Genomic DNA, 10,959 nt, shown 5'->3' on the forward strand with positions numbered 1-10,959 from the left:
CATAGACAGGTGCTGGCTCAGGTAGTAAATGGCCATCAATTGTGATTGGATGGCCATCAGCTGTGACTAGTTGGCCGTCAGCTGTAACCAGTGAGCCATTGGCCACTAATATAACTGCTGTGGCTAGGCTAGCAGAAGAAAGAGAAGAATGGGGGCTAGCAAGAAGATGGCAGCTGGGCTGGCAAGTGTGGATGGCGGTTTGCGGACAGTGTGGATCCAGCCTCTAGTGAGAGTATAGTGCCGCCAGAGAGAATATAGTGGTATGACTCCCCTACCTATGGCTCCGTGGGTGTTCCTTTTTGGCCTCACCATATCCTGCGTTCTTGTATGTGGAGCGGGACCAGAGACCCCGCAGGCCTCCCTGCACGACAAATGGCGCAGCAAGCAGGGTCTCCCGCACAACACCCCAACTACCACTTATTTGTTTAACTTGCCATTAAATTCCATTCGAGTCTGAATAATCTTCATTTCAAAATAGCATTTTCGTTATATGAAAATGTAAAAATCCAGCAAGACCAGAAATATGGATATATTTCCCTGGCCTTTCACGTCTGTTGATCTTTATTTACAATCTCTTTTTCAAATACAGTTTACAAGTTCACCCCCATCTCCAGTCTTAATATATAAGTGCTAAGTGGCAGAAAAGTCTAGAATAAATACATCCAAAAATAAAAAATAAAAAAGCAAAGCTGTGAAATTAAGTCACATTCAACAGCTTCTATGAGGGTAGGGTAAGTGTCTGGGAGATAAAATAGAGTAATACACAGTAATTGGAAGTTTTTAGCTAAAACAGATCTTTCAATGATCTTTGTCCTTTGCTCCATGGTTTAAGGGTGTGCATGAGCTCAATGTAATTGAAATTTCCCTTTTTGTCAATAGTCTCTGTACAGCTCATCTACTTCCTCGTCTGTAAACTAATCTCCCACTGTTATCAACAGCTCAGATATCTTCCTAAATGCTGCCTGTTGCTACTTCATCAAAGAAAGCAAAAATATTTCTGATAACATCTTCTCAATCTGTGCCATTTAACTTTTTCCCAAACACCATGAAGAGAAAAATAAAATTTATAGACCCTAGGGTCTCATTCCTCATGGCACTGAGGTATGCATCAGCTGGAAACTTCTGTTCTGATCCATCATATTGAAGCCCTCTTTGAACTCCTGAATCTGGCTGGTCAAACCTGGCAAACACGTTTGTTGGAATTTGTGCTCTGACGGCTCTTCTTGGTGGTCTTTGTCCTCATAGCTCAACATGGTGCCTGTTTAATTCTGAGACTCTGTCCTTCAGAAGTTGCAGTTCATCTAGTCAAAACTCAATCTCATTAAAGCAGAAATGAATATCGAGTCAGCCATCACAGAAGTTATTCAATTCAACAGGGCCTGAGGCCAAACACCAGAACAGGGGTTGCCTTGTGTTTTTTTAAGTTCCTATCAGTTGGATATGAAATAAGACTGACAAAATGGTGGTACTTGTTGAAGTTGGGTAGAGGGTATGTGAGTTTCTTATACTTCTCTTTTAGATTCGGTGTATGTTTGAAAATTTCCATAATAAATATAGGTTAAAATATCCCCTCCCTCAAAAGGGCTGTAATCCAATCAATGGTTTTCAATCTCGTTAAAAAACTTAAACAAAAGGACTCCTTTTACTTTTCAAATAAAATCTTAGGTGGAACCCTAATATGTAAAACAAATCAAAGTCCAGCTGTTCTGGCTGAAGCTGGGGATGGGGTGGAGATTAGAGTCCGACCTCTGGCCTTCCATCCACACCAGTGGAGAGAGCCCTTGAGCCACTCTGTAGTCTCTATGCTTGCTTGTGACTCAAAGTGTCGTCCAGGGACCAGCAGCATCAGTATCACCTGGGAGCTTCTGAGTCTAAGGCTCCCACCCCAGACCTACTGAATCAGAACTTCCATTTTAACAAGATGCCCCAGTGATTCAAGTGTACATCAGAGTTTGAGAAGCACAGCTCTGTGGTAGATTGAGGCTCCAGAGGTTGACATAAGTGAACTTCTTTATTTCCAAATGAACTAAGGAAGGCTTACAATCAAGTGCACCAAGCCATACCACTAGTGGGTGGGAGCAACCAGGTTGCCTGATTTTCAGCTCAGGCACTTGTGCACTCTTGTCAATTGCACTCTGTGGCAGATCCACCTCTGGTCCCAGAGGTCAGGCTCATGCTTTGTTTCCGTAACCAAACCCCAGCCTTGTTCCTGGTGCCCATAACAGGGCTCCTGTCTTATGTCCTTGTATCTAAATCCATGATTTGCTTCCTTCCCTAACACCAAGTTTCTCCAGAACTGGGGTCAAAACTTGTCCCCACTACTTCTGCCTCCCAACACATTCCTCACCCCAGTCCTTGCTAGAAACTGTTTTTGAGTGGTCTGGCAGCCTAATGGGTAAAAGTCTAGAGGGTAGGCATTTGACATTGAGAAGTCCTCAGGCTGGATGGAGTGCAAGGCTGGGATTCCAGTTTCTTGGCAAGAATTAGGATGAGCAATGTGGGAACTGCTGTCCACATCTCCTGCTTATTGTTTAGAGTACTCTTTGAATATGTGATCACCTATTGCTTATGCTGGAGCTGAAGCTGTAAGGCAGGGCAGCTGCCATCCACAATGAATATTTCAGCCTTGTTCTTTCTAAAGATCATTTTAAAACATATTGGACACACCATAATACTCTTAAATAGAAAGCCTTAGTTTCTCGACTCAGAACCACTCACACTGAGTCTGGGGATGCTCAATGTAGGTCTTGTTTTGGGCCACAGTGGCCTGGGTAAAACAAGGAGTTGTGGTGTGTCCTAACCCAGGACTGCAGCAATGGACTCCTCTGTAAAGTCCTGGCACCCTGTTGCCAGCAGCAGGCTGGCACTATGTATTTAATTGGATTCTCCTTACACACCTGAAATGCAGTAGCCTACCAGCAGATAGAGATGAGGAGGGAAGAAAACAAATTCCCTCCTCCAGGGCTTCAGTCTGTCAAATTTAAATATCTGAGTCATGCTACCTTTGCCTCAGGACCCTCAGAACCCACTCAGTAGAACAGAAGCTGGGGAGAAGCCTTCTACCTAGTACCAAGATATAAAAGGGTCTGACAATTAAGTTTGCAAACTTGTTGCAACGATATTGCTAACTTTTTTTTTTTTTTAAAGATTTTATTGAGGAAGGGGAACAGGACTTTATTGGGGGAACAGGGTGTACTTCCAGGACTTTTTTTTCCAAGTCAACTTGTTGTCCTTTCAATCTTAGTTGTGGAGGGTGCCATTCAGCTTCAGGTTGTTGTCCTTTCAGTCTTAGCTGTGGAGGGCGCAGCTCAGTTCCAGGTCCAGTTGCCATTGCTAGCTGCAGGGGGCGCAGCCCACCATCCCTTGCGGGACTCGAGGAATCAAAGTGGCAACCTTGTGGTTGAGAGGATGTGCTCCAACCAACTGAGCCATCTGGGAGGCAGCTCAGCTCAAGGTGTCATGTTCAATCTTAGTTGCAGGGGGCGGAGCCCACCATTCCTTGTGGGACTCGAGGAATCGAACTGGCAACCTTGTGGTTGAGAGCCCACTGGCCCATGTGGGAATCGAACCGGCAGCCTTCAGAGTTAGGAGCACAGAGCTCTAACCGCCTGAGCCACCAGGCCAGCCCCTTGCTAACCGTTTTTGATATCAGAGGGATTGTTCATTACAAATTTGTACCAACTGGGCAAACAGTAAACCAAGTTTACTATTTGGAAGTGCTGAGAAGACTGCATGAAAAAGTTAGACAACTTGAACTTTTCACCAATAATTCATGGCCCTTGCATCACAACAATGCACCAGATCACACGGCACAGTCTGTGATGGAGGTTTTAGCCAGTTAACAAATAACTGTGTTGGAACTCCCTCCCTACTCACCTGGTCTGCCCCCCAATGACTTCTTTCTTTACTAGAAGATAAAGAAAATATTAAAAGGAAGACATTTTGATGACATTCAGGACATCCAGGGCAATGCAACAACAGCTCTGATGGCCATTCCAGAAAAAGAGTTCCAAAATTGCTTTGCAGTGTGGACTAGGTGCTGGCATTGGTGCATAGCTTCCCAAGGGGAGTACTTTGAAGGTGACCATAGTGATATTCAGCAATGAGGTATGTAGCACTTTTTCTAGGATGAGTTTGCGTGCTTTATTGTCAGACTTCATGGTTTTCTCAGTACGAATTGGATATAGGTATGCATCAGGGGAGGAGCACCCTACATTTTGAAATGACTTGGCAATTGTTTTGGAAATGATTTGCTGGAGATGAATGATTTGTGTTAAAGAACTGAGCATTTTCACAACTTAGTTCCATGAACATGTCCAATAGTGGAAGGCTGGCAAAGTTTGAATGTTTTTGGGTTCTTTCTAAACCTTTCTTGGCCAAAATGAGGCTCTCATACCACGTTTCCCTGAAAATAAGACCTAGCCGGACCATCAGCTCTAATGCATCTTTTGGAGCAAAAAATAATATGAGACCCTGTATTTATCATATCATATCATATCATATCATATCATATCATATTAAAATAAGACCAAGTCTTATATTAATTTTTGCTCCAAAAGATGAATTAGAGCTGATGGTCTGGCTAGGTCTTATTTTCGGGGAAACATGGTATACAGTATCCATGAATGCAAGATGCATTACTCTGCTGGAAAAGAAGGCAATGTTTTTGTGCTTGTAAGATTAACTGGGGTGGGTTATCACTAGCCAGCTATGCTGATCAGCAGAAGAAGCCTTCATCTGTCCAGTGAGGTTTTAAAAATTTGAGTTAAATCTCAAGATATCTCAGGGGTTCCTGTTGGATTTCAGTACACAAAGCGGAGTGTGACTGGGGACGTGGACTATTTAGAGTTGTTTATGTCCCTGGTGTCTGTGTCAGGTTTTTAGAATAATATGGAAGTGGCCGCTAAAATCTCTACCACCTCTGGGTGAAACTGAGGAACAATGATCCCTTAAGTAGAATAATTTCTCCAGGCCTCTGTAAATTATGTAAGGCCACTAGTATTTTGATGGGGGATAATAAGTGCAACTCTGAAAAGAAATAATATTTCCTCACCACCTGGCCACTTCACAATAACTACCTAGAATGAAAAACTTCTGGTTTCCATGGATCCTCAAAGATATTTGTGAAAACAAACTCCTTTATTACGAAGCCCCTTCAACGTCCTGGATTAAGGGTATCCTTTCTGAATTGGGGTCTTGGCAGGGAAAGGGGCATGCCAAGGATAAGAACAAGGGTCATGAGTCTAGGAACATGTTAGCTGGGTCCTCCGCTCTAGATCTAAACCAGGCTGCAATTTTCATCTAAGGCTCAAGATCCTCTTCCAAGCTCACTGGCTATTGACAGAATTCCTTTCCTTATGGTTTTTGGACTTTCTTGCTGGCTGTCAGCTGGGGGTTACTATGAGTTCCTAGAAGCAGTCCAAGTTCTTTACCAAGTGGCCCACAGATTTTTTTTAAAAAAGAGAGAAACACAAAAGGCTTGAATAGTAGTGGGAAGTCTGGAATGGCAGGGTGAAGACCTGCTCTATAAGCTTACTCCTCCATAAAAGCAAAAAAACACTGGCAGAAATTGTCATGTTCAGAACTCTAGAAATTAACCAGAGGCTTGCAACAATCTGAGAGGCTTTTATTCAAGAAAAATTGCTGAATCTCAGTAAGAACTGTAGGTTTTATGGCTTTTTAACTTGGACTATTCCCCATTCCCTTCTCCCCAGCTTCACAATCACAGTGGCTATGAAAACTATCAACCCAAAAAACGAATAACAAAAAAGCCAAAATGGAAATAGCCCAAATGTCCTCACATTAATAGCATTGACCCCAAGAATGAATGTACCTGTTGAGAAGGGCTCCTGGTGGTTAACTGAGCTCAAATATATAAACAAAGCCTAGGAGCCATTGCTAAACAGGGGCCTCTCACACAAGCCATATTTCAGGGAGAAACCTGCATTGAACTGCCTACCTCCCACACTGAACTGCCTACTAGCACTGTGTTCCTGCCAGCTGACCCAACCCTTATAAAGGAGTTCCTGGAATTGTATTTCAACCAATAAAACTGAGACTTGGGCCGGCCCGGTGGCTCAGGCAGTTGGAGCTCTGTGCTCCTAACTCCGAAGGCTGCTGGTTCGATTCCCACATGGGCCAGTGGGCTCTCAACCACAAGGTTGCCAGTTTCGATTTCCTGCAAGGGATGGTGGGCTGCGCCCCCTACAACTAGCAACGGCAACTGGACCTGGAGCTGAGCTGCGCCCTCCACAACTAAGACTGAAAGGACAACTTGAAGCTGAACAGCACCCTCCACAACTAAGATTCAAAGGACAACAACTTGGAAAAAATCCTGGAAAAATATACACTGTTCCCCAATAAAGTCCTGTTCCCCTTCCCCAATAAAATCTTTAAAAAATAAAAAATAAAATAAATAAATAAAACTGAGACTTTCCCCCATCCAGTTGGAGCTACACAGCTATTAGCATCTTCACCGACCAATCAGAGCAGCTCCATTCTGACCAATCAGGACAGTGCCTTTTGGACCAATCAAACAGTGAGGATTTGGAATACTCATTTGCATAGAGATAGACCAATCAAGGACCACGGGCAGGGACTTCCCTCTGTATAAGTCAGCTCTCTTCTGTCTCAGAGAGTGCACTTTCCCTTTCCACCTAAGAGTGAGGACTGCAATTCCCCGGAGGGGCGTTGCCCGAGGGTCACCTGGCAGCCATGTTGTTCCACAGCCCTGCTGTATCACAATATGAATTGTTTGCACTGCATAAAATTTCCTTCTTCACTGCACCTCAAATTGGGGATTCCTGTTAGTGTTAAGTTGGCACCAAGACCATTGGTTGACAATAGTGGTTATCTCAGTGGGGAGTGAGTTTGAGAGACTTTTGCTTTTATATTTTATAGCACTTCTATACAATTAAATTGTTATAGGAGTGCTACTTTAAAAAATAAATAACACAATAAAGATAAAAGAGAGGAAGACAGTTAACTGAAAAATGCTCTAATAATTAAGGGATGGTAGATGGAAATTGTACCGAACTACTTATGACTATTTTGAATTTCAGACCTATATAAGCCATTGACATTCTTTTTGTTTGATGTCCCATCTTTAACATTTCATTTTAGTGAAAGAAAAAAAAAATTCTAAGAGTTTTTACAGACTCACATTTGACCTTTGGTTCATGATTCTAAGTTCATCAACTGTAAATTCTCTTACCACGATGTTTTTCAGGGGCATAACCATAGCAAGTGGGGAGAGACTACAGTATAGGACTTTATCTGGCAAGTTTGCTCTACTACAACTTGCAGCAACAACTGTGAGTTAAATCAGCTATAATCTTAAAAGCTAACTAGAAGCTGTCATAAGCAGCTTTTTGTTCCTAGTGTTATAGCCCGACCTGGGGACTGGAACTGTTTTTGACAATGCAGATTAATGCATCCTGTGCACAAGAGGCACATTAGCAGGAAGATTAGGTAGCCACCTACTGTGTTAGTGTCTCTGCAATTATTTAGGAGGCCACCTGTATGAATGTGCATAGGAAAAAAAACCTGCCATGAAAAAAATCCCACACCTCCCACTCCAGACACACAATTATTCATGTTTTTGTTTGAACCCTGCCGGGTTCAAATTCGCCTCATAATTATTAGAAAGTATCTCTGCTTAAGACCAGGAAGTAACCATGGTGATCAAATCTTCTACAATTATCTATTGACCCTGGATGGGATTCAGATGGTCTTTGATGTCCCTGAAATCATAGGTATAATTTTGTGTTAATGTGGAGCTCGCTTTGGCAGCACATATACTAAAATGTTGTGTTAATGTGAATTTGAGAGAGTGTCCATTGCTTTCATCAGTCTCCTAAGGTGGCCTGTGGCCAAAAGAAATATAAGATCTACTGATCTAAGGGTTTCTTGGATTGAGACTGGAAAGTTACAGCCTGATGAAAGACATTCCTTCATCCCACCTTCCCCCAGATTCTTCAAAGACAGCTCTGAGTCTGGGGTAATCCCTGTAAGAGCAGTTTCTTTGACACTATGTCCAGGCAGAGGATGGAAGCACTGAGGGGAGAGCTGGAGGCAGAAAAACGTGACAAGACAGAAGGCTGCTTCCAAGCTCCTGAACCAAAAGGGTCTTCAGGAAGAAGGATCTGTCCAAGCTTTGAGAGTAACCCTAGTCTTAACCAGGCTGTGGAGCCTAAAGGAGAGGAAAGCTGGATGTTTCTGGATGTGAGGACCAGGCAATGAATAACTGCCATATTAAGAACCATCACAGATCCAGTTTCTAGTTGGATTCAGGGGAATTGTCCCAGCCAAAATAGGACCAAAGGTGCAGGATGATGGAGATAACCTGCTCAGCCTAGAGTAAAATAACCTGGAACAAGGCAGCAGCATAATATATCGGGAGAAGTAAGTGATATCACAAATCCAGAAATTTCAGTCCTTGGCCAACTGTGTACACTTGAGCAAACCCTTAACCTTTTGAGATTTCATTTCCTTCTCTTCAGACTGTGAGTTTTAGACTCATGACACTCACAAGCATGTATCATTTAGAGTTTCAGGTCTATAACCTTTGTTTATGTTTCCAAAACTTGGGAAAGCCTGACTTAGGAGCTAATTTCAGCCAAGTAAGATGTGGCTCAACTGATCACCTATATACTGTACCTACTGGGACCCTGAGATGCCTCACGCTATAGTAGAGTAGATTTTGATGTCTCAATTGCTATCTCGGAGTGTTCAGATTTGAATGAAATGCTAGAGAGGAAAGGGCTGGAAATGTATTATGCTTAGAGCTGCAGCCAGAAAATCGCTGTCCAAAGAGAAGAAATGCATAAATGAATCCTTCTGGTGGAGGCAGCACTCAGCAGCCCTAGAGTAAGAAGACAGAAAGAAGACAGGTGCAGTTGCAATTGATCCAGGATTGAAGTTCTTCTGGGAAAGTGGAGTCGAAATATAAGGAGGATAGGAAGTCACTGAATGATGTCTGGTCTAATCTGGCTGGAAAGGAATTGAAGACAGACGGGAATGAATTGACTGGATAAACATTGAAGGGTCAGACAACTGAAATCTGGTGAGATTAAAACAAATAAAACCGACAACAACAAACACTACAACAACAAACAGACATGTTATAGGTTGAATGTTTTCCCTCCAAAAAAAAAAAAAATCTGTATATGTTGAAGTTTTAATTTCCAGTACCTCAGAATATGACCTTATTTGGAAATAGGGTCTTTCAGCAGTAATCCAGTTAAAATGAGGTTATTAGTATGGGTTCTAATCCAAAATAACTTTATATGCCCTTATAAAATTGGGAAATTTGGACACAGAGACAGATACATATAGAGGGAAAATAATATGAAAACACAGAAAGAATACCACGTGAAGATGGAGGATTGGAATGATGCATCTACAGTCCAAGGAACCCCAGAGATTGCTGGCAACCCACCAGAAGCTAGTAAGAGGTAAGGAAGGAATCTCAGAGGTTTCAGAGGGAACATGACCCTGCTAACACTTTCATTTCAGGCTTCTGGCCTTCAGAACTATGAGACAATAAATTTCTGTTATTTTCAGCCACCAAGTTTGTGGTACTTGTTACAGTGGACCTAGGAAGTAAATACCAGGTATATAGAGAGTAATGGAGTCAAAAAGCCTGAAGGATAAGAGTTGATTAGAGAGTAGACTCTAATTGAGACCAGATCCCTGAAGCAGTTAGGAAATCTTGAGGGGGTGTACAGAATAATCAGTTTCTTCCAGAGTTGCTGAAAAACCCAGATTTAGAGGTGATTCCAAGTAACTAGGAGGCTTCATTGGAGCCACTGGACTCTTTCTCATTTTAACCGAAATCTCACTGGTGGTCCTAGGGCACCTCAGAGCAAACCAGGGGTTCAGAAACTCCCCAAGGTAATTGTTTGAGATGAAATGAGCCCTGTATTGCTTTTACCAAGCATTGCTACAAGGCCATTTTGTGTGAAACTGTAATGGCAAACAGACTTGCGGTTCACCATAGAGTGACTTCCTTTGGCCGTCACTAGGCAACAAATCAGGATGGATCCATCTGTAGCCAATTACATGTCCTCCAGAAAAAGACACGTTATTTAGGAAGCAAACCTAAAAGTCCTATACAATGCCATAACCACAGCAGAAATCCTTTACTTTTGCTGAACACACACCTTTTGGAATTTCTTCAAAACGAAGGCCAAAACTTTATGCCATACATTGGGTTATAAGTTGTAGTTAAGACATTCATTATTGTATGAGAGTGTCTGGTTTTGTTTTATAAAGCTAGGGTGGCAGGTGACCCATTTCGTTGACCTACTTTCAGTCTAAATTGAAAGTGTCAATTAAAACCCACCTCATGGCAGTTGCAGAGATCTGTCTTTCAAAATCGATGCATTAAGGGAAACTATTACTTCAGGTTTCCTCATAATCAATAACAAAGGTCTATTGGACATCAGCTTCAAAAATGACTAGGACCCAGTTCCTGCCCTCAGGGATATGTGGTACAATCTAGTTGGGAAGACAGTACATATAAATATAAAGATAATAATGCAAAATAGTATAGGGACTATTACCTCATTTAATGCTCACAACAATCCTATGAGGGAGGTGCTATTATTGTGGCCATTTTACAGATGAGAAAATCAAGGCACAGAGAGGTTAAATAAATTGCCTAAGAAAACATAGCTACAAATAGTACCTCCTGTGTTTGAGTCCGGGTAATCTGGTTTCAAAGTCCTCAAAAGACTACACTAGAGTAAAAATGAATGACTTGGAACAGATATTCTACGTCTTGAACTAGGGCAAGAAGATGGACAATTAAGAGAGCAAGGCCTTTTGAATACAATTTCACATTCAGGTCTATAGTAGCTTTATAATATGGATAGCTTTTTCAAAGTACACTAGGTTATTATAGACAGTCAGCTGGTACCAGCCAATTATTATAAAAATCCCCAGACATAGGTGAGC

The 10,959-nt window shown here is 42.2% G+C and overlaps 1 pseudogene; it reads right to left on the reverse strand.

Annotated features, from left to right (window-relative positions):
* Positions 1 to 798: 798 nt before the first annotated feature.
* On the reverse strand, positions 799 to 1,243 carry LOC141569584 (myosin regulatory light chain 2, smooth muscle minor isoform pseudogene; annotated as a pseudogene).
* Positions 1,244 to 10,959: the final 9,716 nt, after the last annotated feature.

Source organism: Rhinolophus sinicus, chromosome 18, assembly GCF_057876585.1.
Source record: "Rhinolophus sinicus isolate RSI-liver-muscle chromosome 18, RSI-T2T, whole genome shotgun sequence".
NCBI lineage: Eukaryota > Metazoa > Chordata > Mammalia > Chiroptera > Rhinolophidae > Rhinolophus > Rhinolophus sinicus.